We start from the raw sequence: 27,967 nt of genomic DNA, 5'->3' as shown, positions 1-27,967 counted from the left end.
AATTTGTAACAAAATATATTAAGCTAATTTTGATTTTATTGATACATAATTTTATGACAACGACGCGCTACAGATGGACACTAGCTAAAATCAACCAAGCCACTTATATAGGAGTACGAAATGATTCTAGATTCACATGTATAATCTAAATTAAATACGAATAAAAATGTAAAAATATAGTGATAGTTAATTTTTGTTGCTGTTTATGAAAATTTTGATTATTCTGCTTCTTAGAATATATTTACGATATAATTTTGTTGTGTGTATACTCTTTTAACTAATACTATTTTAACATCAGTAAACAATATCATAAAATCTACAGGAATAATATTCACTCAAAAATAAATTCATTCTTTCTTGATACCACGCCAAGTTCTACCACTCCCTATAACAACTGAATTCGACAACTTATGCTTATCGAGACTAAAGGAACAGCAAGCACAGAATCTACTCCCCCTCCCTGCAAATATAGTGCAATTCTCTCAACAAAGCCTTATACATCTTTTCATTCATGTTAACATCCCTCTTCCTGCACTCATCAAGCAGATCAAAAGCCTCGTCGGCTCTCCCCTCGCGACACAATCCCTCCAGGACAGTCTTATAAGTCAAGTGATCAGGAGACTTAGAGTTCTCCAACATATCAAACAGAACCTCGATGGCATCCTCAAACCTCCGATTCATGGAAAGACTGCAAATGATTACAAGTTTACAACATAAGTACTCGCACTTGGCACAAAACTCTTACCCCTCATCTCCTGCAAGAACTTAAATCCCTGATTCACCCTACCCTTCTCACACAAACCTTTTGCAATATATCCATAACTATAAGCATTCGGCTCACAGCCATACAAGCCCATTTCGCGAAAAACCTTAATGGCTTCATCCAGCTCCAAACACTTGGAATAAGCTTTAATTATCATGTTGAGGACAAAAGTATCAGGAATAACACTATTGGCCTTCATTTGCTTAGTCATGGACCTCACAGAATGCAAGTAAACGTAACAAACATTGAGCTTATTGAACCTTCTAAGAAGTGAATTGAACAAAAGGGAATATGTTTCGAGAGTGGGTTTGGAATCCTCTGACTTGAGCATCTTCTTATAGACGTCAAAGGCGAGGCTGAAGAGGAACTTGCGGCCGCAGCAGAACCGGATGACAGCATTGTAGAGCTCGACGGAGGGCTCGCAGGCACCGGCGATGACCTCGTGGATTAGAGTTTCAGCTTGGCGGTAGCGGCGGCTGGCGATGAGTTGTTTGATGACGGTGAGGTAGGTGAGGTGAGTGTGGGTGTAGTTGCGCTGTTGGGCGGTCCAGCGGAAGACGTCGAGGGAGAGGTCTGGGTCTAATTGGGCCTGAAGGGCCCAGTGGACGTCGAAAGGGGTGAAGCCCGGTTTGAGATGGTTTATCCATGTCTCGAATTGGTTCTGGAGTGGGGTTTTGGATGGTGAGGTGGAGAACGACGGTGGTGTAGTGGTGGCGGTTGTGAGGAGAGAGATGAAGCGAGACATGGGGTTAAGGGGGCGTGATTTGATGATACTCAGCATCGTTTGCTTTTGGTTGCAAACGTGGAATAGTGTTGAAGAACTAGCAGGATGGATACCCAATTGCGGTTTCACTTGGATACTCATCAAATAGCCAAACAAGCATTTCTAAACAACTTGGAAAAATCATGGAGCTGGAATTTACCTATGGATCTTCGCGTAATTGCTGGCAGAGAAGCATCCAAAAGGGAGAGCAGTTAGTGTTTTGGTGGAACGAAGGCGCATCACAAATTGCACAGGGAGGGGAGAAGGCTGATGGCAAATGGGGAAGACAGTGGCCAAGACCACGAGGACTCCATAGCTCGCAGCGGCGCAAATGGAGAGTGCAACGGTTTCAGCAGCGCCGCTGCTGAGGATGCAGCAGGAAAGGTCCGACGTGGAGCTTGCAGCAACCCAGAATAAGGAGACGGTGCCACCGGAAGCCGAGGAGGAGCATGACAATGAGAAGAACCCTCGGGCACAATTGGAGATGATGGCAACGACAGGGACGCTTCAAATAATATAAACTTCAGCAGGCAAGAAGTGAATCAGAAGATAGATCTCGCAAAAAATACAAGACACTAAGAGAGGATGAAATAAGTAACATGTAACATTGTGAAAGGCAACATTCATCTTAATTAGTGTGCCTAAGATACTTCAAAATAATTTGCAAGTTACAAAGAGGCAACAAGCAATAAGAAGCTCAATGAACACTTAGGCATACCAAGAATTAATTTAATTGCGATGGATTGTGCAAAAGAAGAGGTTTAAAGTGATATGTAGTGATTGAAATTCAATTCAAAGATAAACCAATCATGGCATTCACACAATATATATACTCAAAACTCAAGCAATGAAAAATTTTTAGCACTTTATACACTCCTTTTATCACAAATATTCATCTCAACAATGAATCATGCCAAAGAATCAAACATTCTAAATCACATGGTAGCTATAACATGCAATTTAAAATCCAAAATAGTCATAGAGGCCTTTTATCGAACACTTGGCATGCAAAGGCGCAAACAACACAAAATAACACCACAAGCATTCTTTCAACATCAATTCAAAAAAATTCAGCATCAGTGACACAAAATCAGCAATATATTAAAGTGGTTCAGCAGCATATCAATCAAACAATCCAACCCAATTAAAATTCAAACTCAAGAAGCATAACAGCATGTTTAACTATGTATAAACTAACACTAGTTCTAATCAGAAAATCCTAGTTCTAATCTAAATTCAACTAACAGCAGCAAATAATCATAACCAATTCAATTACCAGCTAGCAATGAACATATAACTAATCTTAAATTAACTAAAACAGAGAAGAGATGTAAAAGGGAGGTTGAACTGAAACCTGTTTTAAGAACAGGGAAAGGAAAATGCAGAAACAGGGGAAGCAGGGGTGAGGTGGAGTTGCAGTGGCAGTGACAGCCGCTGCTAGTGGAGGCCGCGGCGGTGGTGGAGACAGCCGTTGCTAGAGGTAGTGCCGGCAGCTTTGATGGCACCGGGAGTGGTGGTTCGGTTAGGGGAAGAAAAAGAAGAAGGGTGGCTGTGGTGAGGTCGCCGGTGTCGGGTCTGGACGGCGCTTTCGTGATGATGATGATAGCCGATGAGAGGAGGAAGGTGGTGGTCTAGTTTCGGTGGTGATTCACGGTGGCGTGATGGTGGTTGGAGGCTGGGGTGTGTTCAGGGAAGGGTGGTGCGATGGAAGAAGAGAAAGAAAAAGAAAAAGAAAAAGAAAAAGAAAAAGAAAAAGAAGAAAAAGAAAAAGGAGGGGGTGGTTCGGCAGTGGTGTTTCACGGTGATAATGGAAGAAGACGACGAAGATGCACAGATATTAGAACCGAAAGGTTAAATTAAAATTACTGAGTCACTTGATTCAACCCATAAATCACAGGTAACATTGGTTAATCCAATCTTACATAAATAAAAATATAAAATAATCCATTAAAAAGTATTAAATTTATATTAATAAAAAATATATTTTTATTGGTGACTAATAAAAAATATACATCTTCGTAGTAACAATAATTAATTATTAATTTTTAAAAATAACTAATAAAAAAATTTCACTTAGTATTACTTATATTTCTTACAAGAAAAACATTGAGAACTATCAGATTTAGCAATGATGATTATAGTCGGATTTAGCGACGAATTCGATTATTCGTCATGTTAAATAATTACGGGCAGATAGTCGCTTCTGACAGTAGAATTGCCGGTAATTTTTGGCGAAAAATCACAACAAATAGACGCCAACTAGAGTGTCGGAATTACTATCGGAAGAATCCGACATTAGGCATGCTTTAATGTAACGCTGTATTTCAGTGATCCGGCTGTGTTACTGTCGAAAATATCCACCACTAAATCTGATAGTGATAGTAACCGTGTCCTAAATTGGAGCTGCAAACTCCCTCATTTCGAATTCACTCTCTTTCTAACTTCTCACCTTCGTCTCTCTCTCTCTCTCTCTAATCTCTCACCATGTCACTCTCTCTCCGCTATCTAACCTTCTCATCTCTCTTCTCCGTCAACCTCTTCCACTGCTGTCGTTGCCTCTAACGCTGTCGCCGCTGCTGCAACGCCCCTGCTTCTACTTCTACCGCCACTGCACCTCCACCTCTCTTTTCCGTTTTTTCTCGTTCTGCATTCGAAGTTTTTTGTTTGAACTCTATTTATTCCAAGTTCTGTTATATCAAGTTAATTAATTAGTTAGTAGAGTTTAGTTAGTTTAATTTTCTATTTTAGTGGACTTAGGTGGTTAGAATAGGTTATATTAGACTCTGAGATTGATGAAAAATATTGGATTATTGAGTTGTTTGCTGATTATTGCTGCTGAAATTGTTTGAAAAATGCTTGACTGTATTAATATTAATTGAGCTATTTGTATGTAACCTTAATAATGATTGAAAAACTAACTGGTTGAGAAGGGTTGATGGATATTTGGTTTGGATGGAACCCTTGAAGAGTGGAGAAATCCAAATTTTATAAGAGACTCTGTCGAACTTTTTATAAGATTTTTAGTGAAATCGAAAAAATTAAAATTATTTTTTGAAATTGTTATAATTAATTGTGAGTTGCTGTATTTTTGTGCAATTGTTAATTTGAATAATTATTTTGATTTTAGTTTATGTTTTATTATTTTATTTAGTGTTGTTGAATTTAGTAAACTAAACTGTGATAAAGATGATGACTAAACATTATTGGGTTAACTATCAATTGTTTGTGTGATTGGTTTGATTTAGTGTGTAGAAAATAAAACAGGCCCAAAAAATAAATGATCAAAGCCCACATACATACACACACTCTGACCCTATACCAATTGAGCTGTACCACTACACTCACTCCAACCTTGATCCAAGAAGGTTGGACGGCTGAACAAAGTGAAAGAAACAAAGAGAAGTTGGCCCAATCCAAGCCCAATTCAGTGACCACACTGAAACCTATCTCTCTTCATCCTAATCACAAAGCGAGCAAGCAAATTGAATTCCAATTAAATCTTCTTTTACTTCCACCGAATACAAACTCTCTCTTCTCTCTCTTCCACTCTTCTCACATCAAATCCTGAACTAAGAAAGAAGAAAGTGGAAAGATCAGAAACTAGAACAAGAAGAAGAACAAAAAAGTTGTTTCCGATTTCAAGCAAGAAGAAAAGGAAGAAGGGATACAACAAAGGGGTAAATCCTATCCGAATAAGAGTATCCCAAAAGATAATTTCTCCATTTGTGAATCACCAAGAAACCATGAAGAAATCAACTCTGTACAAGAACCATTTTGGAAATTATGAAAAATGTGAAGTCAATGGTGCTCTGTTGGGAATCCACGGTCAAGAAACAAACTTGGGGTCAAAGCAAAACTCAACGCCTCAAATTCAAGATTCTTGAAGAAAAAGGTTGAGAGAGAAAGATAAGGTTGCATATCACTGCTTCTGCTCTCTCTCACCTCTGACCACACCGCTGCCAATTCTGATGTTCGAAAAGAAGACAACCCAAGTGTTGAATTTGGTTCAAATCTTGGAAGCTTCACTCCTCTATAATAAGGTTGAACAGCCAAGGATTGAGCAAGAGAGAAAGAACACCTATTTCAGTTTCCATAGCTCCCTGAGCTGTTCTTGTTCTTCTCCTTCATGGTTTCTATTTTGTATTTCTTTTTCTCAGTGTAGTCTATCTGAGTTTTATTGAAAAAAAAAGGCAAACATGGTGAGGTTTGTAAAAAAAAAGAGCCAATGAGTGAAAAAAGACAGTGAGCTAGACTTGGAGAAAAAGCCATAGTTATCTCAAAAATTCTTTGTAAGTTTTTATGTTTTGTGTCATGATCTTGAGAGGATTCCCTTATAAGTTGGGTTAGCACTTTACTATTGGAAGCTAGGGTGAGTCCTAGTAAAGTTCAATTTGGGTTAGAATCTGGACTTTTCCCAGATACGATTGGGGAAGATCCTAGGGAGAACAGGTGTATGTAAACTGTTAAAAAGATAGTGAAATTCCATCATTGTTATGATGGAGACTGGATGTAAGTTACATTGCACTAAAAAACCAAATCAGGATATATCTATGTGTCACTCTCTACCATCTTCTCTGTTTCTGGTTCTATGTATTAGGAGACAAAATCAAAATGTCTCCTAATTGCTTAACTTAACCGCATCTCACTATATTCATTCCAACAAGTTATTGTGCTCTGGCTCATCTCAAATCAGGAGACAAAACTCAAAATCTCTCCTATATCTATCTTAAGAAAGCAAAGTCACAAAGCAACAAAAAAGGGAGGCCAAGATTCAACCCCTCATTTTCTTAGCCATTAATTAACATCAGGTGTTATGATAAATATTTATGGAATTTATAAGAGAACTATATATGTATATATTCATTTTGGTTTTTAATTTTAGGGTTACCTGAAACGTTGGGTCAGATCTGAACGTGAGGTATGGATCCCTTCAAGTGGTAGCGTCCGACTTGTTAGTGCCGAGGTGCCGCCTATTCCGAGTTCCTCATGAGGAGGTTGGGGTGGTACCTGCAAGAGACTCCGATGGTTAAGTTAGCAAGAGATTTAAGTAGATTTTTAGTAAAGTAGAAGGTGACTTATACCTGAGGGCTCCAGTGTATTTATAGTAGAGTGTGGCGATTATCCTGAGGGCGATAATCTTATCTTATCTTATATCTTTCGGCATTTTATCCTTTTGGTCGCGGCTTAGAAGCTGTGACCTTGCCACGTTGGATGCTTTGAGCCTGTATACTCTTTATTTGGCGTTCAACCTCTTAGAAGAGGTCGGCTACCGACTGGAGGGTCTTTCCTAAAGTCAGTCCTTTTACCACCCTGGGTCCTGGCTTAAAACTTGGGCCAAGGTATGAACAGTGCCCCTGCTTAAGCTTCAATCCTTTTATAGGTCGTGCTCAAGCATTAGCGACTTCATTTTGGTCGGATGTTTTTCTTGAGGTAGCTCGGGCAGGTGACTTTTCATTGGTTCTTTGAAATTTGAAACGTTGCTCTACTTTAAATTCGAATCTTAGTTTGGCCTAATAGTTTCCTTGATTCTTGCGAGCGCTTTTAAGGATTATTAATTAGGCCTTTACTCCTTCGCCGTTTCATTCTTTTCGGTGTTTATAAAAAGTCTTGGCACCTCTTCCTCTTTCTTTTCTTCTTTCCCTTTCTGCGACGCATCTTTCTTCCATTTTCTTTTTGCTTCCGTTCGACTGTGCTTTGTTTTCAAGGATTTCTCTTTCTTGGTTTCCCTGGTGCCTTCTTCCTTGGAGAGGAGCGTTCGTGCCTATCTTGTTTCTGGAGAGAACCTTGACCCCCTATGATTGTTGGTTAAATTTGTTCTTGTGATGACCCGACCTGTGGGTCTTTTATTGACACTTTACTTTGTAATAGCCTTGTAGTCTTTCTTGAATACTTGACCTTATTTTGGTTGTTTTTTAATAACTTTCTGAGTAATGTTTGGGACTAGTTTGCAACTGTTTTTCGAGTGCTTTTTCTGACAGCTTCTACGTGGTGCTTGGTACTTATTTTGCAAATCTTTTTTAACATTTTTTACCTTTAGTCATTCTAACGACTTTCGAGGTAGTGCGCTTGTGATGTTTTTCAAGATTTGCTGGAGTCCCTTCCTTGGGTCCGACTTTACGTAGTCGGTAATTTCTCGGGTGTGGTTTTTGCTTGGAGGAGGGTTGTGTACACGTCTTAGTTTCCTTTTATCCTTGGGTCCAACTTTGTGGAATCGGACCTTCATCAATTTACTTTTACAACTGTTTTTTGTCCGACCTGGTGGAGGTCGCTTTCTACGAGTCGTTTGTGTAACTTCTTACATTAATTTGGACCTCATCGCTTCGTCTTGCCAACCACTCTTAGGTCGGGAAATGAATTTTTGCGGCTTGTCGAGCATAAATTAATGCGTTTGAGATAGGAAACTTGTAGAGAGAAATAAATATAAATAAGTTTTATTAAAGTGTACCGTTCCTTTACAGAGACGGTTACTAAAGGCTTGAGTGCCCCCGAGCCTTGTCCTGGTACCTCATTAAAAAACTTTCATTATTGGGAAAAAAGAGTGCACATTGGTTCAAGGCTTTCTAACTATAATACCTTCTCAGGTTACAGGCATGCCAGGACCTCGAGAGCTCCCGCCCTTGGAGGTCAGACACCTTATAATAACCTTTTCCTAGGACTTCGGTTACCCTGTATGGTCCTTTTCAGTTTGCAGCTAACTTTCCTTCTCCTGACTTCTATGTCCCGATGTCATCTTTAGGTGAATAGATCCACCTGCAGAATGGTCCAGTGACATCTTAGAGAACTCAGATAGACCATAATAGAATATATTTAAAATGGTCCACTCTGAAAGCATGTCAGAAGGACACCTTTTGGTCATCTGCTTGTATCTTTTCCAAGTTTCATAGAGGAATTCACCATCTTTTTGTTTGAAGGTTTGAACATCCACTTTAAGCTTGCTCAGCTTTTGAGGAGGAAAGAACTTAGCCAAGAAGGTCGTGACCAGCTTATCCCAAGAGTCCAGGCTATCTTTAGGTTGTGAGTCCAACCATGTTCTAGCTCTGTCTCTTACAGCAAAAGGGAAAAGCATGAGCCTGTAGACTTCAGGATCTACTCCATTAGTCTTAACAGTCTCATAGATCTGCAAGAACTCAGTTAAAAACTGATAGGAATCTTCTGATGAAAGTTCATGAAACTTGCAGTTCTGTTGCATTAGAGCAACTAGTTGAGGTTTCAGCTCAAAATTATTTGCTCCAATGGCAGGGATTGAGATGCTTCTTCCATCAAATTTGGAAGTAGGTGTAGTATAATCACCAAGCATCCTCCTTGCATTATTATTTTTGGCCGCCATCTCCTCTTCCTTTTCGAAAATTTCTGTAAGGTTGACTCTGGATTGCTGTAATTTAGCTTCTCTTAGTTTCTTCTTCAGAGTCCTTTCAGGTTCAGGATCTGCTTCAACAAGAATATTCTTGTCCTTGCTCCTGCTCATATGAAAAAGAAGGGAACAGAAAATAATAATAGGAATCCTCTTTACCATAGTAGAGAGATTCCTTTATGTTAGTAGAAGAAGAAAAAAATGGAAGAAGGAAAAGAGGAAAATTCGAACTCAGAGAGGAAGAGAGGGTTCGAATTTTAAGATGAAGAGAAGAGTGTTAGTAAATGAATAAATAAATAGAAAGAGATGAAAGATAAGAATTTTCGAAAATTAACTAAAATAAAAGAAAAATATTAAAGTTAAAATTCGAAAATTAAGAAAAGGAATAAAATTAAAATTAAAATTTGAAACAATTAGTTAAAAAAAGAATTTTGAAAAAGAGGGAGGTAATTTTCGAAAATTAGAGTGAGAAAAGTAGTTAAGTGGTTTTGAAAAAGATAAGAAACAAACAAAAAGTCAATTAGTTAGTTGAAAAAGATTTAAAAATCAATTTTGAAAAGATAAGAAGTTAGAAAAGATTTTTGAAATCAATTTTGAAAAAGATATGATTTAAAAAAGATCTTTTGAAAAGATATTATTGAAAAAGATATTTTGGAAAATATTTGATTTTTTAAAATTAAAATTGATTACTTGACTAACAAGAAACTAAAAGATATGACTCTAGAATTCAAAGATTTAACCTTTCTTAACAAGAAAGTAACAAACTTCAAATTTTTGAATACATTAATTGTTAGTAAAGTTTTCAAAATTTTGAAATAAAGATAAGAAAAAGATTTTGAAAATAAATTTTTAAAAATTTTCGAAAATAATAGAAAATGAAAAAGATTTGATTTTTGAAAAAGATTTTGAAAAGATAAGATTTTTAAAAGTGAAAATTTGACTTGACTTATAAGAAATAGCTAAGTTTTAAAAATTTTTGACCAAGTCAACTCAAATTTTCGAAAATTATGAGCAAAATAAGGAAAAGATATCTTTATTTGAATTTTTAATGATGAGAGAGAAAAACACAAAAATGACTCATAACATGAAAATTATGAATCAAAACACATGATGCATGCAAGAACACTATGAATGTCAAGATGAACACCAAAAACACTTTGAAGATCAAGATGAACATTAAGATTTATTTTTGAAAATTTTCAAGAAAAGAAAAACATGCAAGACACCAAACTTAGGAATTTTAAATGCTTAGACACTATGAATGCAAAAATGCATATGAAAAACAACAAAAGACACAAAACAAGAAAATTTAAAGATCAAACAAGAAGATTTGTCAAGAACAACATGAAGATCATGAAGAACATATGCATGAATTTTCGGAAAATGCAAAAGTTTTTAAAACATGCAATTGACACCAAACTTAAAAATTGACACTATACTCAAACAAGAAACACAAAAATATTTTTGATTTTTATGATTTTATGAAATTTTTTTTGGATTTTTCAACAATTTCTTTTAGGAAAAACGAAAATAAATGAAAAAAATTTAAAGATTTTTGAAAAGAAAATTACCTAATCTGAGCAACAAGATGAACCGTCAATTGTCCAAACTCAGACAATCCCCGGCAACGGCGCCAAAAACTTGGTGCACGAAATTGTGATCATCAACAATGGCGCCAAAAACTTGGTAGCGCTCTCAAACGTGAATCACACTTTGTCACAACTTCGCACAACTAACCAACAAGTGCACTGGGTCGTCCAAGTAATAAACCTTACGTGAGTAAGGGTCGATCCCATGGAGATTGTTGATATGAAGCAAGCTATGGTCATCTTGTAAATCTCAATTAGGCAGATTCAAATGATTATAAAGGTTTCGAAATTAATAATAAATTAAACATAGAATAAGATAGAGATACTTATGTAAATCATTGGTAGGAATTTCAGATAAGTGTATGGGGATGTTGTGTTCTTTCTGAATCTCTGCTTTCCTACTGCTTTCATCCAATCCTTCTTACTCCTTTCCATGGCAAGCTGTATGTAGGGCATCACCGTTGTCAATGGCTACTTCCCATCCTCTTAGTGAAAATGGTCCAAATGCTCTTGTCACAGCACGGCTAATCATCTGTCGGTTCTCGATCATGTCAGAATAGAATCCATTGATTCTTTTGCATCTGTCACTACGCCCAACAATCGCGAGTTTGAAGCTCGTCACAGTCATTCAATCTCTGAATCCTACTCGGAATACCACAGACAAGGTTTAGACTTTCCAGATTCTCAAGAATGGCAGCCAATAATTCTAGCTTATACCACGAAGATTCTGATTAAGGAATCCAAGAGATACTCGCTCGTTCTAAGGTAGAACAGAAGTGGTTGTCAGTCACGCGTTCATAGGTGAGAATGATGATGAGTGTCACGGATCATCACATTCATCATGTTGAAGTGCAACAAATATCTTAGAATAAGAATAAGCTAAATTGAATAGAAAATAGTAGTAATTGCATTAAAACTCGAGGTACAGCAGAGCTCCACACCCTAAATATATGGTGTGTAGAAACTCCACCATTGAAAATACATAAGTGATGGTGGTCCAGGCATGGCCGAATGGCCAGCCCCCAAAATATGATATGAATTTCAACAATAAGGAAAAGGACCCGGTCAAAAACTAACCTAGTACAATAGTAAAAAGTTCTATTTATACTAAACTAGCTACTAGGGTTTACAGAAATAAGTCTAACTGTAGAAATCCACTTTTGGGGCCCACTTTTGGGTATGCTTGGGCTGAGTTTGAGCTTTACACATGCAGAGGCTTCTCTTGGAGTTAAACGCCAAGTTGTAACGTGTTTTTGGCGTTTAACTCTGGTTTGTGACGTGTTTCTAGCGTTTTACTCTAGAATGCAACATGGAACAGGCATTGAACACCAGTTTGCGTCATCTAAGCTCGAACAAAGTATGGAGCATTATATATTTCTGGAAAGCCCTGGATGTGTACTTTCCAAATCCATTGAGAGCGCGCCATTTAAAGTTTTGTAGCTTCAGAAAATCCATTTCGAGTACAGGGAGGTCAGAATCCAACAGCATTAGCAGTCCTTTGTCAGCCTGAATCAGATTTTTGCTCAGGTCCCTCAATTTCAGCCAGAAAATACCTGAAATCACAGAAAAACACACAAACTCATAGTAAAGTCCAGAAATATGAATTTTGCATAAAAACTAATAAAAACATCCCTAAAAGTAGCTAGATCCTACTAAAAACTATCTAAAAACAATGCCAAAAAGCGTATAAATTATCCGCTCATCACAACACCAAACTTAAATTGTTGCTTGTCCTCAAGCAACTGAAAATCAAATAGGATAAAAAGAAGAGAATATACTATAAATCTCAAAACATCAATGAATATTAGTTCTAACTAGATGAGCAGGACTTGTAGCTTTTTGCTTCTGAACAGTTTTGGCATCTCACTTTATCCTTTGAAGTTTAGAATGATTGGCATCTACAGGAACTCAGAATTTAGATAGTGTTATTAATTCTCCTAGTTAAATATGTTTATTCTTGAACACAGCTACTTTTATGAGTCTTGGTCGTGGCCCTAAGCACTTTGTTTTCCAGTATTACCACCGGATACATAAATGCCACAGACACATGACTGGGTGAACCTTTTCAGATTGTGACTCAGCTTTGCTAAAGTCCCTAGTTAGAGGTGTCCAGAGCTCTTAAGCACACTCTTTTGCTTTGGATCACGACTTTAACCACTCAGTCTCAAGCATTTTCACTTGGACCTGCATGCCACAAGCACATGGTTAGGGACAACTTGATTTAGCCGCTTAGGCCTGGATTTTATTTCCTTGGGCCCTCCTATCCATTGATGCTCAAAGCCTTGGATCCTTTTTACCCTTGCCTTTTGGTTTTAAGGGCTATTGGCTTTTTGCTCTTGCCTGTTGGTTTAAAGAGCTATTGGCTTTTTCTGCTTGCTTTTTTTCTTTTTCTTTCTCTCTCTTTTTTTTCGCAAGCTTTGTTCTTCTGCTTTTTCTTGCTTCAAGAATCAATTTTATGATTTTTCAGATCATCAATAACATTTCTCTTTTTCATCATTCTTTCAAGAGCCAACAATTTTAACATTCATAAACAACAAGATAAAAAATATGCACTGTTCAAGCATTCATTCAGAAAACAAAAAGTATTGTCACCACATCAATATAATTAAACTAATTTCAAGGATGAATTCGAAATTCTTGTACTTCTTGTTATTTTGTATTAAAAACATTTTTTCATTTAAGAAAGGTGAATGATTCATGGAATTATTCATAGCCTTGAGACATAGTTACTAAATACTAATGATCATGTAGTAAAGGCACAAACATAGACAAACATGAAGCTCAAAAACCAAAAAATAGAGAGATAAGAACAAGGAAGTTAAGGAATGAGTCCACCTTAGTGAGGGTGGCGCCTTTTTCTTGAAGGACCAATGGTGTCCTTGAGCTCATCTATGTCTCTTCCTTGCCTTTGTTGCTTAATCCCTAGGCATTTTGGTGCTTCTATCCTTAGTTGCTCCCAATAATTGTGTGGAGGAAAATGTATCCCTTGAGGTATCTCAGAAATTTCTTGATGAGGGAATTCCTCATGTTCTTGTTGAGGTCCATGAGTGGGCTCTCTTGATGTGCAGTCAAATGCTCTACTACTGAGCTATGGACCCTTGAGATGAATCTCTCCATCTCCCATGACTCGGAGGTGGAAGCTTTTGTCTTCCCTTTCCTCTTTCTAGAGGTTTCTCCGGCCTTAGGTGCCATAAAAGGTTATGGAAAAACAAAAAGTTATGCTTTTACCACACCAAACTTAGAATGTTTCTCGCCCTCGAGCAAAAGATGAAAGAATGGAAGAAGAAGAAGAATATATGGAGGAGAGGGAGAGAGATTAAGGTGATTGAAGAAAGAATAAGGTAGGTTTGGGTGGGAAAGAGATTTTGAATTTGAAGGTAGGTGGGGATCCTGTGGGGTCCACAGATCCTGAGGTGTCAAGGATTTATCATCCCTGCACCAATTAGGCGTGTAAAACGCCCTCTGCATGCAATCCTGGCGTTTAACACCATGTTGAAGCTTGTTTCTGGCGTTAAACGCCCAAATATAGCATGTTTCTGGCGTTTAACGCCAGCCTGATGCTTGTTGCCAGCGTTAAACGCCAACTTTCCTCAAGGTGCAATCCTGGCTTTTAAATGCAAGATTGCTGCTTGTTTCTGGCGTTCAACGCCAGATTCATGCTCTGTTCTGGCGTTAAACACCAGCCAGATGCTCCTTACTGGCGTTTAAACGCCAATAGGCTCTTCCTCCAGGGTGTGCTGTTTCTTCTGCTATTTTTTATTCTGTTTTTAATTTTAGCAATTGTTTTGTGACTCCACATGATCATGAACCTAATAAAACATAAAAGAACAATAGAAATATAGATAAATAAAAATTGGGTTGCCTCCCAATAAGTGCTTCTTTAATGTCAATAGCTTGACAGTGAGTTCTCATAGAGCCTCACAGATGTTCAGAGTATGTTGAAGGCCTCCCAACACCAAACTTAGAGTTTGAATGTGGGGGTTCAACACCAAACTTAGAGTTTGGTTGTGGCCTCCCAACACCAAACTTAGAGTTTGATTGTGGGGGCTTTGTTTGACTCTGTATTGAGAGAAGATTTTCATGCTTCCTCTCCATAGTTGCAGAGGAGGATCCTTGAGCTTTAAACACAAGGTAGTCCCTATTCAATTGAAGGACTAGCTCTCCTCTGTCAACATCAATCACAACTTTTGCTGTGGCTAGGAAGGGTCTTCCAAGGATGATGCATTTATCCTCCTCCTTCCTAGTGTCTAAGATTATGAAATCAACAGGGATGTAAAGACCTTTAACCTTCACTAACACGTCCTCTACCATTCCATAAGCTTGTCTTATTGACTTGTCTGCCATCTCAAATGAGAATATGGCAGCATGTACCTCAAAGATCCCTAGTTTCTCCATTACAAAGAGTGGTATAAGATTTATGCTTGACCCCAGGACACACAGAGCCTTCTCAAAGGTCATGGTGCCTATGGTACAGGGCATTAAGAATTTACCAGGATCTTGTTTCTTTTGAGGTAAAGTTTGCTGAACCCATGTATCTAGTTCACTACTGAGCAAGGGAGGTGCATCTTCCCAAGTCTCATTACAAAACAACTTGGCATTTAGCTTTATGATGGCTCCTAGATATTGAGCAACTTGCTCTTCAATTACATCTTCATCCTTTTTAGAGGAAGAATAGTTCTCAGAGCTCATGAATGGTAAAAGGAGGTTCAATGGAATCTCTATAGTCTCTAGGTGAGCCTCAGATTCCTTAGGTTCCTCAGTTTGGAACTCCTTTTTGTTCAGAGGACTTCCCAGGAGGTCTTCTGATGAGCGGATAATTTGTACGCTTTTTGGCATTGTTTTTAGTATGTTTTTAGTATGATCTAGTTAGTTTTTAGTATATTTTCATTAGTTTTTAGTTAAAATTCACTTTTCTGGACTTTACTATGAGTTTGTGTGTTTTTCTGTGATTTCAGGCATTTTCTGGCTGAAATTGAGGGACCTGAGCAAAAATCTGATTCAGAGACTAAAAAGGACTGCAGATGCTGTTGGATTCTGACCTCCCTGCACTCGAAGTGGATTTTCTGGAGTTACAGAAGCCCAATTGGCGCGCTCTCAACGGCGTTGGAAAGTAGACATCCTGGGCTTTCCAGAAATATATGATAGTTCATACTTTGCCCAAGATTTGATGGCCCAAACCGGCGTTCAAAGTCACCCTCAGAATTCCCAGCGTTAAACGCCGGAACTGGCACAAGGATGGGAGTTAAACGCCCAAACTGGCATAAAAGCTGGCGTTTAACTCCAAGAAGAGTCTCTACACGAAAATGCTTCAATGCTCAGCCCAAGCACACACCAAGTGGGCCCGGAAGTGGATTTTTATGTCATTTACTCATCTCTGTAAACCCTAGGCTACTAGTTCTCTATAAGTAGGACCTTTTACTATTGTATTGATATATCGGGGTAGTTATCTTTGTTCTGATGCTATCTTAGATCATTGGGAGGCTGGCCATTCGGCCATGCCTAGACCTTGTTCTTATGTATTTTCAACGGTGGAGTTTCTACACACCATAGATTAAGGTGTGGAGCTCTGCTGTACCTCGAGTATTAATGCAATTACTATTGTTCTTCTATTCAATTCCGGTTGTTCTTGTTCTAAGATATCACTTGTTCTTCAACTTGATGAATGTGATGATCCGTGACACTCATCATCATTCTCACCTATGAACGTGTGCCTGACAACCACCTCCGTTCTACCTTAGATTGGGTGGATATCTCTTGGATTCCTGATACACGATGCATGGTTGATCGCCTGACAACCGAGCGCTCGCCTGACAACTGAGCCAGCCATTCCGTGAGATCAGAGTCTTCGTGGTATAGGCTAGAACTGATGGCGGCATTCAAGAGAATCCGGAAGGTCTAACCTTGTCTGTGGTATTCTGAGTAGGATTCAATGATTGAATGACTGTGACGAGCTTCAAACTCCTGAGGGCGGAGCGTTAGTGACAGACGCAAAAGAATCACTGGATTCTATTCCGGCCTGATTGAGAACCGACAGATGGATAGCCGTGCCGTGACAGGGTGCGTTGAACATTTCCACTGAGAGGATGGGAGGTAGCCACTGACAACGGTGAAACCCTTGCATAAGCTTGCCATGGAAAGGAGTAAGAAGGATTGGATGAAGACAGTAGGAAAGCAGAGAGACGGAAGGGACCAAGCATCTTCATACGCTTATCTGAAATTTCCACCAATGAATTACATAAGTATTTCTATCTTTATCTTTATGTTTTATTCGTATATCACCCATATCCATTTGAGTTTGCCTGACTAAGATTTACAAGGTGACCATAGCTTGCTTCATACCAACAATCTCTGTGGGATCGACCCTTACTCACGTAAGGTTTATTACTTGGGCGACCCAGTACACTTGCTGGTTAGTTGTGCGAAGTTGTAGTGATCACAATTTCGTCCACCATGTTTTTGGCACCGTTGCCGGGGATTGTTCGAGTATGGACAACTGACGGTTCATCTTGTTGCTTAGATTAGGTATTTTTTTTTTCAGAATTCTTGAAGATGAATTCTAGAGTTTCATGATGATTTGTTGAAGTCTGGCTGGCTGTGAAGCCATGTCTAATTTCATTGGACCGAGGTTTTAACTTATCATCACAAGAGCTTGTTGATTTCTATCAATCTTGCTATTGGAGCAGTGATCTGCTAAGGCTTGGCTGGCCATTGGCCATGTCTAGTGTTTTGGACCGAAGCTTTCTTTGAAAGCTTGGCTGGCTGTGAAGCCATGTCTAATTCCTGGACCGGAGTCTTAGACTAAACATTGCATGATTCCTGGAATTCTCATTAAGAATTTTGATACCTTTATTTTCTTTTTCCACTTAATTTTCGAAAAACACAAAAAATTTACAAAATCATAAAAAAACCAAAAATTTCTTGTTTGAGTCTAGAGTCTCATTTTAAGTTTGGTGTCAATTGCATGTTTCTGTTCTTCTTGCATTCATGCATGTGTCTTCATTAATCTTCAAGTTGTTCTTGATGATTTCATTGCTCTGATTTTTAAATTCTCTTGACTTGAGTGTTTATGTGTCCCATATGCATTCTCATTTTGTTAGTGTCAGTAGTATACAAACTTCTAAGTTTGGTGTCTTGCATGCATTGTTTATTTGATTTTAGTTGCATTTTGATTATTCCTCACTATTAAAAATCCAAAAATATTTTTAATTTGTGTCTTCTCAAGTCAATAATACAGAGAATTGAAGATTCAGAACATTCAGCAGAGGAATTACACAGAAAAAAAGCTGGGCGTTCAAAATGCCCAGTGAAGAAGACAGACTGGCGTTTAACCGCCAGCCAGGGTGCCTGGCTAGGTGTTTAACGCCCAAAAGGGTAGAGTTTTGGGCGTTAAACGCCAGAATGTGCACCATTCTGGGCGTTTAACGCCAGGATGGCACAAGAGGGAAGATTTTGTTTTCAATGCAAATTTTTTCAAGTTTTCAAAATTTTTCAAATTCAAATCTTTTTCAAATCATATCTTTTCAATCATATGTTTTCAAAATCAATTTCTTTCTATTTTCAAAAATACTTGCTATCAATTAATGATTTGATTCAACATATCAAGTATGTTACCTTTTCTGTTGAGAAAGGTTTAATGTTTGAATCATATCTTTTCTTGATAGCCAAGTCATTAATTTTTAAAATCAAATCTTTTTTAAAATATTTTTCAAATCATATCTTCTCAATCACATTTTTTTTAAAAAAAAAACAATCATATCTTCTTAATCACATCTTTTTCAAAATAGTTTTCAATCATATCTTTTTAATTTGTAAATCTTTTTCAAAATCACTTGATTTCTTTTCCACTCATGGTTTTCGAAAATCAATTAAAGTTTTTCAAAATGTTTTCAAAATCTTTTACTTAATTTTCGAAAATTTCTTCCCCCTCTTCTCACATCCTTCTATTTATGGACTAACACTATTCTTTAATGCACAATTCGAACTCCATCTCTCTTGATAAGTTCAAATTTTCTATCTCTGCCTTCTATTTTTCTTTTCCTCTGACACCTCAAGGAATCTCTATACTGTGACATAGAGGATTTCACATTTTCTTGTTCTCTTCTCTTTCTTATGAGCAGGAGCAAGGACAAAAGCATTCTTGAGGCTGATCCTGAACCTGAAAGGACCTTGAAGCGAAAGCTAAGAGAAGTCAAGGCACAACTCTCTGTAGAGGACCTAACAGAAATCTTCAAAGAAGAAGAACACATGGCAGCCAAAAACAACAACAATGCCAACAATGCAAGGAAGGTGCTGGGTGACTTTACTACACCTACTCCCGACTTCTATGGGAGAAGCATCTCTATCCCTGCCATTGGAGCAAACAACTTTGAGCTTAAGCCTTAATTAGTTTCTCTAATGCAACAGAATTGCAAGTTCCATGGACTTCCATTGGAAGATCCTCATCAGTTTTTAGCTGAATTCTTGCAAATCTGTGACACTGTCAAGACTAATGGGGTTGACCCTGAGGTCTACAGACTTATGCTATTCCCTTTTGCTGTAAGAGACAGAGCTAGGACATGGTTGGACTCACAACCTAAAGAAAGCCTGAACTCTTGGGAAAAGCTAGTCAATGCCTTCTTGGCAAAAGTTCTTTCCACCTCAAAAATTGAGTAAGCTTAGAGTGGCAGTCCAAACCTTCAGACAGAAGGAAGGAGAATCCCTCTATGAAGCTTGGGAAAGATACAAACAATTAATCAGGAAGTGTCACTCTGACATGCTTTCTGAATGGAGCATCATAGGAATTTTCTATGATGGTCTCTCTGAACTATCCAAGATGTCTTTGGATAGCTCTGCTGGAGGATCTCTTCATCTGAAGAAGACGCCTACAGAAGCTCAAGAACTAATTGAAATGGTTGCAAATAACCAATTCATGTACACTTCTGAAAGGAATCCTGTGAACAATGGGACTAGTCAGAAGAAAGGAGTTCTTGAGATTGACACTCTGAATGCCATATTGGCTCAGAACAAAATATTGACTCAACAAGTCAATATGATTTCTAAAAGTCTGTCTGGAATGCAAAATGCACCAGGTAGTACTAAGGAAGCTTCATCTGAAGAAAAAGCTTATGATCCTGAGAATCCTTCAATGGAAGAGGTGAATTACATGGGAGAACCCTATGGAAACACCTATAATCCTTCATGGAGAAATCATCCAAATCTCTCATGGAAGGATCAACAGAGACCTCAACAAGGTTTCAACAATAATAATGGTGGAAGAAACAGGTTTAGCAATGGCAAGCCTTTTCCATCATCTTCTCAGCAACAGACAGAGAGTTCTAAGCAGAACACCTCTGACTTGGCAACCATGGTCTCTGATCTAATCAAAACCACTCAAAGTTTCATGACTGAAACAAGGTCCTCCATTAGAAACTTGGAGGCACAAGTAGGTCAGCTGAGTAAGAAAATTACTGAACTCCCTCCTAGTACTCTTCCAAGCAATACAGAAGAAAATCCAAAAGGAGAGTGCAAAGCCATCAACATGGCCGAATTTGGAGAGGAAGGAGAGGCAGTGAACGCCACTGAGGAAGACCTCAATGGACGTCCACTGGCCTCCAATGAGTTCCCCAATAAGGAACCATGGGAATCTGAGGCTCAAAATGAGACCATAGAGATTCCATTGAACTTACTTCTGCCATTCATGAGCTCTGATGAGTATTCTTCCTCTGAAGAGGATGAATATGTCACTGAAGAGCAAGTTGCTAAATACCTTGGAGCAATCATGAAGCTAAATGACAAGTTATTTGGAAATGAGACTTGGGAGGATGAAACCCCTTTGCTCACCAAAGAACTGGATGACTTGTCTAGGCAGAAATTACCTCAAAAGAGACAAGATCCTGGGAAGTTTTCAATACCTTGTACCATAGGCACCATGACCTTCAAGAAGGCCTTGTGTGACTTAGGGTCAAGTGTAAACCTCATGCCTCTCTCTGTAATGGAGAAGCTAGGGATCTTTGAGGTGCAAGCTACAAAAATCTCACTAGAGATGGCAGACAATTCAAGAAAACAAGCCTATGGACTTGTAGAGGATGTTCTGGTAAAAGTTGAAGACCATTACATCCCTACTGATTTCATAGTCCTAGAGACTGGGAAGTGCATGGATGAATCCATCATCCTTGGCAGACCCTTCCTAGCCACAGCAAAGGCTGTGATTGATGTTGATAGAGGAGAATTGATCATTCAAGTGAATGAGGAATCCTTTGTGTTTGAGGCTCAAGGATATCCCTCTGTCACCATGGAGAGGAAGCATGAAGAACTTCTCTCAAAACAGAGCCAAACAGAGCCCCCACAGTCAAACTCTAAGTTTGGTGTTGGGAGGCCACAACCAAACTCTAAGTTTGGTGTTGAACCCCCACATTCAAACTCTAAGTTTGGTGTTGGGAGGTTCCAACATTGCCCTGAGCATCTGTGAGGCTCCATGAGAGCCCTCTATCAAGCTACTGACATTAAAGAAGCGCTTGTTGGGAGGCAACCCAATGTTATATTTTATCTATTCTCTTTTGTTATTTTATGTTTTCTGTAGGTTGATGATCATGAGAAGTCACAAAATCAATTGAAAAAGCAAAAATAGAATGAAAAACAGGAAGAAAAATAGCACACCCTGGAGGAAGAACCTACTGGCGTTTAAATGCCAGTAAGGCTAGCAGATGGGCGTTTAACGCCCAGTCTGGCACCATTCTGGGCGTTTAACGCCAGAAAGGGGCACCAGACTGGCGTTAAATGCCAGAAAAGGGCAAGCACTTGGCGTTAAACGCCAGAAATGGGCACCAGCCCGGCGTTTAACGCCAGAATTGGCTAAAAACGCATTTTTGTATGCCATTTGGTGCAGGGATGACTTTTTCTTGACACCTCAGGATCTGTGGACCCCACAGGATCCCCACCTACCCCACCACACTCTCTCTTCTTCACCCATTCACCAATCACCTCAACACCTCTTCCGCAAAAACCCTTCACCTATCAACTCCCATCTTTCTCTTCACCACTCACATCCATCCTTCATAAAACCCCACCTACCTCACCATTCAAATTCAAACCACTTTCCCACCCAAACCCTCCCATACATGACCGAACCATCACCCTTCCCCCACTCCTATATAAACCCATCTTCACTCCTTCATTTTCACACAACATAAACACTACTTCTTCCCCTTTTGGCCGAACCACAAAACCCCCTCCATCTCCTTCATTTCTTCTTCTTCTACTCTCTTCTTTCTTCTTTTGCTCGAGGACGAGCAAACCTTTTAAGTTTGGTGTGGTAAAAGCATTGCTTTTTGTTTTTCCATAACCATTTATGGCATCCAAGGCCGGAGAAACCTCTAGAAAGAGGAAAGGGAAGGCAAAAGCTTCCACCTCCGAGTCATGGGAGATGGAGAGATTCATCTCAAGGGTGCATCAAGACCACTTCTATGAAGTTGTGGCCTTGAAGAAGGTGATCCCCGAGGTCCCTTTCAAACTCAAAAAGGGTGAATATCCGGAGATCCGACATGAGATCCGAAGAAGAGGTTGGGAAGTTCTGACCAACCCCATTCAACAAGTCGGAATCTTAATGGTTCAAGAGTTCTATGCCAATGCATGGATCACCAAGAACCATGATCAAAGTGTGAACCCGGATCCAAAGAATTGGCTTACTATGGTTCGGGGGAAATACTTGGATTTTAGTCCGGAAAATGTAAGGTTGGCATTCAACTTGCCCATGATGCAAGGAGATGAACACCCTTACACTAGAAGGGTCAACTTTGATCAAAGGTTGGACCAAGTCCTCACAGACATTTGTGAAGAGGGCGCCCAATGGAAGAGAGATTCAAGAGGAAAGCCGGTTCAACTGAGAAGGCATGACCTCAAGCCTGTGGCTAGGGGATGGTTGGAGTTTATCCAACGCTCAATCATTCCCACTAGCAACCGTTCCGAAGTTACTATAGACCGAGCTATCATTATCCATAGCATCATGATTGGAGAAGAAATAGAAGTTCATGAGGTGATATCCCAAGAACTCTATAAGGTGGCGGACAAGTCCTCTACCTTGGCAAGGTTAGCCTTTCCTCATCTCATTTGTCACCTCTGTTATTCGGTTGGAGTTGACATTGAGGGAGACATCCCCATTGATGAGGACAAGCTCATCACTAAGAAGAGGATGGAGCAAACAAGAGACCCCTCTCATCATCAAATCCCTGAGATGCCTCAAGGGATGCACTTTCCTCCACAAAACTATTGGGAGCAACTAAACACCTCCCTAGGAGAATTGAGTTCCAACATGGGACAACTAAGGGTGGAGCACCAAGAACATTCCATTCTCCTCCATGAAATTAGAGAAGATCAAAGAATCATGAGAGAGGAGCAACAAAGACAAGGAAGAGACATTGAGGAGCTCAAGCACTCCATAGGATCTTCAAGAGGAAGAACAAGCCGCCATCACTAGGGTGGACCCGTTCTTTAATTTCCTTGTTCCTTATTTTTCTGTTTTTCGAAAATTATGCTTATGTTTATCTATGTTTGTATCTTGTGATCATTAGTGTTTTAGTGTCTATGCCTTAAAGTTATGAATGTCCTATGAATCCATCACCTTTCTTGAATGAAAAATGTTCTTAATTGAAAAAGAGAAGAATTGCATGAATTTTGAATTTTATAACAGTTTAATTATTTTGATGTGGTGGCAATGCTTTTGTTTTCTGAATGTATGCTTAAACAGTGCATATGTCTTTTGAATTTGTGGTTCATGAATGTTGGCTCTTGAAAGAATGATGAAAAAGGAGACATGTTACTGAGGATCTGAAAAATCATAAAAATGATTCTTGAAGCAAGAAAAAGCAGTGAATACAACAAAAAAGAAGAAAAAAAGAGAAGGACGGAAAAAAAGGGGAGAAAAAGAAAACGAAAAAAAAGAAAGAAAAAAAAGAAGAAGAAGAAAGAAATAAAGTTGTGATCCAAGGCAAAAAGAGTGTGCTTAAGAACCCTGGACACCTCTAATTGGGGACTCTAGCAAAGCTGAGTCACAATCTGAAAAGGTTCACCTAATTATGTGTCTGTGGCATGTATGTATCCGGTGGTAATACTGGAAGACAGAGTGCTTTGGGCCACGGCCAAGACTCAATAAGCAGCTGTGTTCAAGAATCATCATACTTAACTAGGAGAATCAATGACACTATCTGGATTCTGAGTTCCTAAAAAAGCCAATCATTCTGAATTTCAAAGGATAGAGTGAGATGCCAAAACTGTTCAGAGGCAAAAAGCTAAAAGCCCCGCTCATCTAATTAATACTGATCTTCATAGATGTTTTTGGAATTCACTGCATATTCTCTTCTTTTTACCTTATTTGATTTTCAGTTGCTTGAGGACAAGCAACAATTTAAGTTTGGTGTTGTGATGAGCGGATAATTTGTACGCTTTTTGGCATTGTTTTTAGTATGTTTTTAGTATGATCTAGTTAGTTTTTAGTATATTTTCATTAGTTTTTAGTTAAAATTCACTTTTCTGGACTTTACTATGAGTTTGTGTGTTTTTCTGTGATTTCAGGTATTTTCTGGCTGAAATTGAGGGACCTGAGCAAAAATCTGATTCAGAGACTAAAAAGGACTGCAGATGCTGTTGGATTCTGAACTCCCTACACTCGAAGTGGATTTTCTGGAGCTACAGAAGCCCAATTGGCGCGCTCTCAACGGCGTTGGAAAGTAGACATCCTGGGCTTTCCAGCAATATATGATAGTCCATACTTTGCCCAAGATTTGATGGCCCAAACCGGTGTTCAAAGTCACCCTCAGAATTCCCAGTGTTAAACGCCGGAACTGGCACAAGGATGGGAGTTAAACGCCCAAACTGGCATAAAAGCTGGCGTTTAACTCCAAGAAGAGTCTCTACACGAAAATGCTTCAATGCTCAGCCCAAGCACACACCAAGTGGGCCCGGAAGTGGATTTTTATGTCATTTACTCATCTCTGTAAACCCTAGGCTACTAGTTCTCTATAAGTAGGACCTTTTACTATTGTATTGATATATCGGGGTAGTTATCTTTGTTCTGATGCTATCTTAGATCATTGGGAGGCTGGCCATTCGGCCATGCCTAGACCTTGTTCTTATGTATTTTCAACGGTGGAATTCTACACACCATAGATTAAGGTGTGGAGCTCTGCTGTACCTCGAGTATTAATGCAATTACTATTGTTCTTCTATTCAATTTCGGTTGTTCTTGTTCTAAGATATCACTTGTTCTTCAACTTGATGAATGTGATGATCCGTGACACTCATCATCATTCTCACCTATGAACGTGTGCCTGACAACCACCTCCGTTCTACCTTAGATTGGGTGGATATCTCTTGGATTCCTGATACACGATGCATGGTTGATCACCTGACAACCGAGCGCTCACCTGACAACCGAGCCAGCCATTCCGTGAGATCAGAGTCTTCGTGGTATAGGCTAGAACTGATGGCGGCATTCAAGAGAATCCGGAAGGTCTAACCTTGTCTGTGGTATTCTGAGTAGGATTCAATGATTGAATGACTGTGACGAGCTTCAAACTCCTGAGGGCGGGGCGTTAGTGACAGACGCAAAAGAATCACTGGATTCTATTCCGGCCTAATTGAGAACCGACAGATGGATAGCCGTGCCGTGACAGGGTGCGTTGAACATTTCCACTGAGAGGATGGGAGGTAGCCACTGACAACGGTGAAACCCTTGCATAAGCTTGCCATGGAAAGGAGTAAGAAGGATTAGATGAAGACAGTAGGAAAGCAGAGAGACGGAAGGGACCAAGCATCTTCATACGCTTATCTGAAATTCCCACCAATGAATTACATAAGTATCTCTATCTTTATCTTTATGTTTTATTCGTATATCACCCATATCCATTTGAGTTTGCCTGACTAAGATTTACAAGGTGACCATAGCTTGCTTCATACCAACAATCTCTGTGGGATCGACCCTTACTCGCGTAAGGTTTATTACTTGGGCGACCCAGTACACTTGCTGGTTAGTTGTGCGAAGTTGTAGTGATCACAATTTCGTCCACCATCTTCCTCACTAGGATTCATGTCATTTTCCTCCTTTGTGCATTCGGCCATATTGACAATATCAATGGCCTTGCACTCTCTTTTTGGATTCTCTTCTGTATTGCTTGGGAGAGTGCTAGGAGGAGTTTCAGTGATTTTCTTACTCAGCTGGCCACTTGTGCCTCCAAATTTCTGATGGAGGACCTTGTTTCACTCATGAAACTTAAAGTGGCCTTATTAGACAGATAAGAAACTATATTTGCTAAGCTAGAGGGACTCTGCTCAGAATTCTCTGTCTGTTGCTGAGAAGATGATGGAAAAGGCTTGCTATTGCTAAGCCTGTTTCTTCCACCATTATTAAAGTTTTGTTGAGGCTTTTGTTGATCCTTCCATGAGAAATTTGGATGATTTCTCCATGAGGAATTATAGGTGTTCCCATAGGGTTCACCCATGTAATTCACCTCTGCCATTGCAGGATTCTCAAGATCATAAGCTTCTTCTTCAGAAGATGCCTCTTTAGTACTATTGGATGCATTTTGCCATCCATTCAGACTCTGAGAAATCATGTTGACTTGCTAAGTCAACATTTTGTTCTGAGCCAATATGGCATTCAGAGCATCAATTTCAAGAACTCCCCTCTTTTGAGGCGTCTCATTACTCACAAGATTCCTCTTAGAGGTGTACATGAATTGGTTATTTGCAACCATGTCAATGAGTTCTTGAGCTTCTGCATGTGTTTTCTTTAGGTGAATGGATCCACCTGCAGAATGGTCTAGTGACATCTTAGAGAACTCAGATAGACCATAATAGAATATATCCAAAATGGTCCACTCTGAAAGCATGTCAGAAGGACACCTTTTGGTCATCTACTTGTATCTTTTCCAAACTTCATAGAGGAATTCACCATCTTTTTGTTTGAAGGTTTAAACATCCACTCTAAGTTTGCTCAGCTTTTGAGGAGGAAAGAACTTAGCCAAGAAGGCCATGACCAGCTTATCCCAAGAGTCCAGGCTATCTTTAGGTTGTGAGTCCAACCATGTTCTAGCTCTGTCTCTTACAGCAAAAGAGAAAAGCATGAGCATGTAGACTTCAGGATCTACTCCATTAGTCTTAACAGTCTCACAGATCTGCAAGAACTCAGTTAAAAACTGATAGAGATCTTCTGATGGAAGTCCATGAAACTTGCAGTTCTATTGCATTAGAGCAATTAGTTGAGGTTTCAGCTCAAAATTGTTTGCTCCAATGGCAAGGATTGAGATGCTTCTTCCATCAAATTTGGAAGTAGGTGTAGTATAATCACCAAGCATCCTCCTTGCATTATTATTTTCGGCTGCCATCTCCTCTTCTTTTTCGAAAATTTCTGTAAGGTTGTCTCTGGATTGTTGTAATTTAGCTTCTCTTAGTTTCCTCTTCAGAGTCCTTTCAGGTTCAGGATCTGCTTCAACAAAAATATTTTTGTCCTTGCTCCTGCTCATATGAAAAAGAAGGGAACAAAAAATAATAATAGGGATCCTCTTTACCACAGTAGAGAGATTCTTTTATATTAGTAGAAGAAGAAAAGAATGGAAGAAGGAAAAGAGGAAAATTCGAACTCAGGGAGGAAGAGAGGGTTCGAATTTTAAGATGAAGAGAAGAGTGTTAGTAAATGAATAAATAAATAAAAAGAGATGAGAGATAAGAATTTTCGAAAATTAACTAAAATAAAAGAAAAATATTAAAGTTAAAATTCGAAAATTAAGAAAAGGAATAAAATAAAAATAAAAATTTGAAACAATTAGTTAAAAAAAAGAATTTTGAAAAAGAGGGAGGTAATTTTCGAAAATTAGAGTGAGGAAAGTAGTTAGGTGGTTTTGAAAAAGATAAGAAACAAACAAAAAGTCAATTAGTTAGTTGAAAAAGATTTGAAAATCAATTTTGAAAAGATAAGAAGTTAGAAAAGATTTTTGAAATCAATTTTGAAAAGGATATGATTTGAAAAAGTTCTTTTGAAAATATATGATTGAAAAAGATATTTTGGAAAAGATTTGATTTTTTAAAATTAAAATTGATTACTTGACTAATAAGAAACTAAAAGATATGACTCTAAAATTTAAAGATTTAACCTTTCTTAACAAGAAAGTAACAAACTTCAAATTTTTTAATCAATCACATTAATTGTTAGTAAAGTTTTCGAAATTTTGAGATAAAGATAAGAAAAAGATTTTGAACATAAATTTTTAAAAATTTTCGGAAATAAAAGAAAATGAAAAAGATTTGATTTTTGAAAAAGATTTTGTAAAGATAAGATTTTTAAAATTGAAAATTTGACTTGACTTATAAGAAATAGCTAAGTTTTAAAATTTTTTGACTAAGTCAACTCAAATTTTCGAAAATTATGAGCAAAATAAGGAAAGATTTTTTTTAATGTTTAATGATGAGAGAGAAAAACACAAAAATGACTCATAACATGAAAATTATGAATCAAAACACATGATGCATGCAAG

At 38.6% G+C, this 27,967-nt stretch overlaps 1 non-coding gene and 1 pseudogene across 1 annotated transcript; one reads left to right on the top strand and one right to left on the bottom strand.

Moving 5' to 3' along the window:
• Window positions 1-330: 330 nt before the first annotated feature.
• Window positions 331-3,260, bottom strand: LOC112715336 (pentatricopeptide repeat-containing protein At3g25210, mitochondrial-like; annotated as a pseudogene).
• Window positions 3,261-26,320: 23,060 nt separating this feature from the next.
• On the top strand, window positions 26,321-26,428 carry LOC112718745 (small nucleolar RNA R71). Its single transcript, XR_003161071.1, has one exon. It is a non-coding gene; the product is annotated as a small nucleolar RNA R71 (small nucleolar RNA).
• The last annotated feature ends 1,539 nt before the right edge of the window (window positions 26,429-27,967 follow it).

The sequence above is a fragment of the Arachis hypogaea genome, chromosome 10 (genome assembly GCF_003086295.3).
Source record: "Arachis hypogaea cultivar Tifrunner chromosome 10, arahy.Tifrunner.gnm2.J5K5, whole genome shotgun sequence".
NCBI lineage: Eukaryota > Viridiplantae > Streptophyta > Magnoliopsida > Fabales > Fabaceae > Arachis > Arachis hypogaea.
This window is presented reverse-complemented; position numbering and strand designations above follow the sequence as displayed.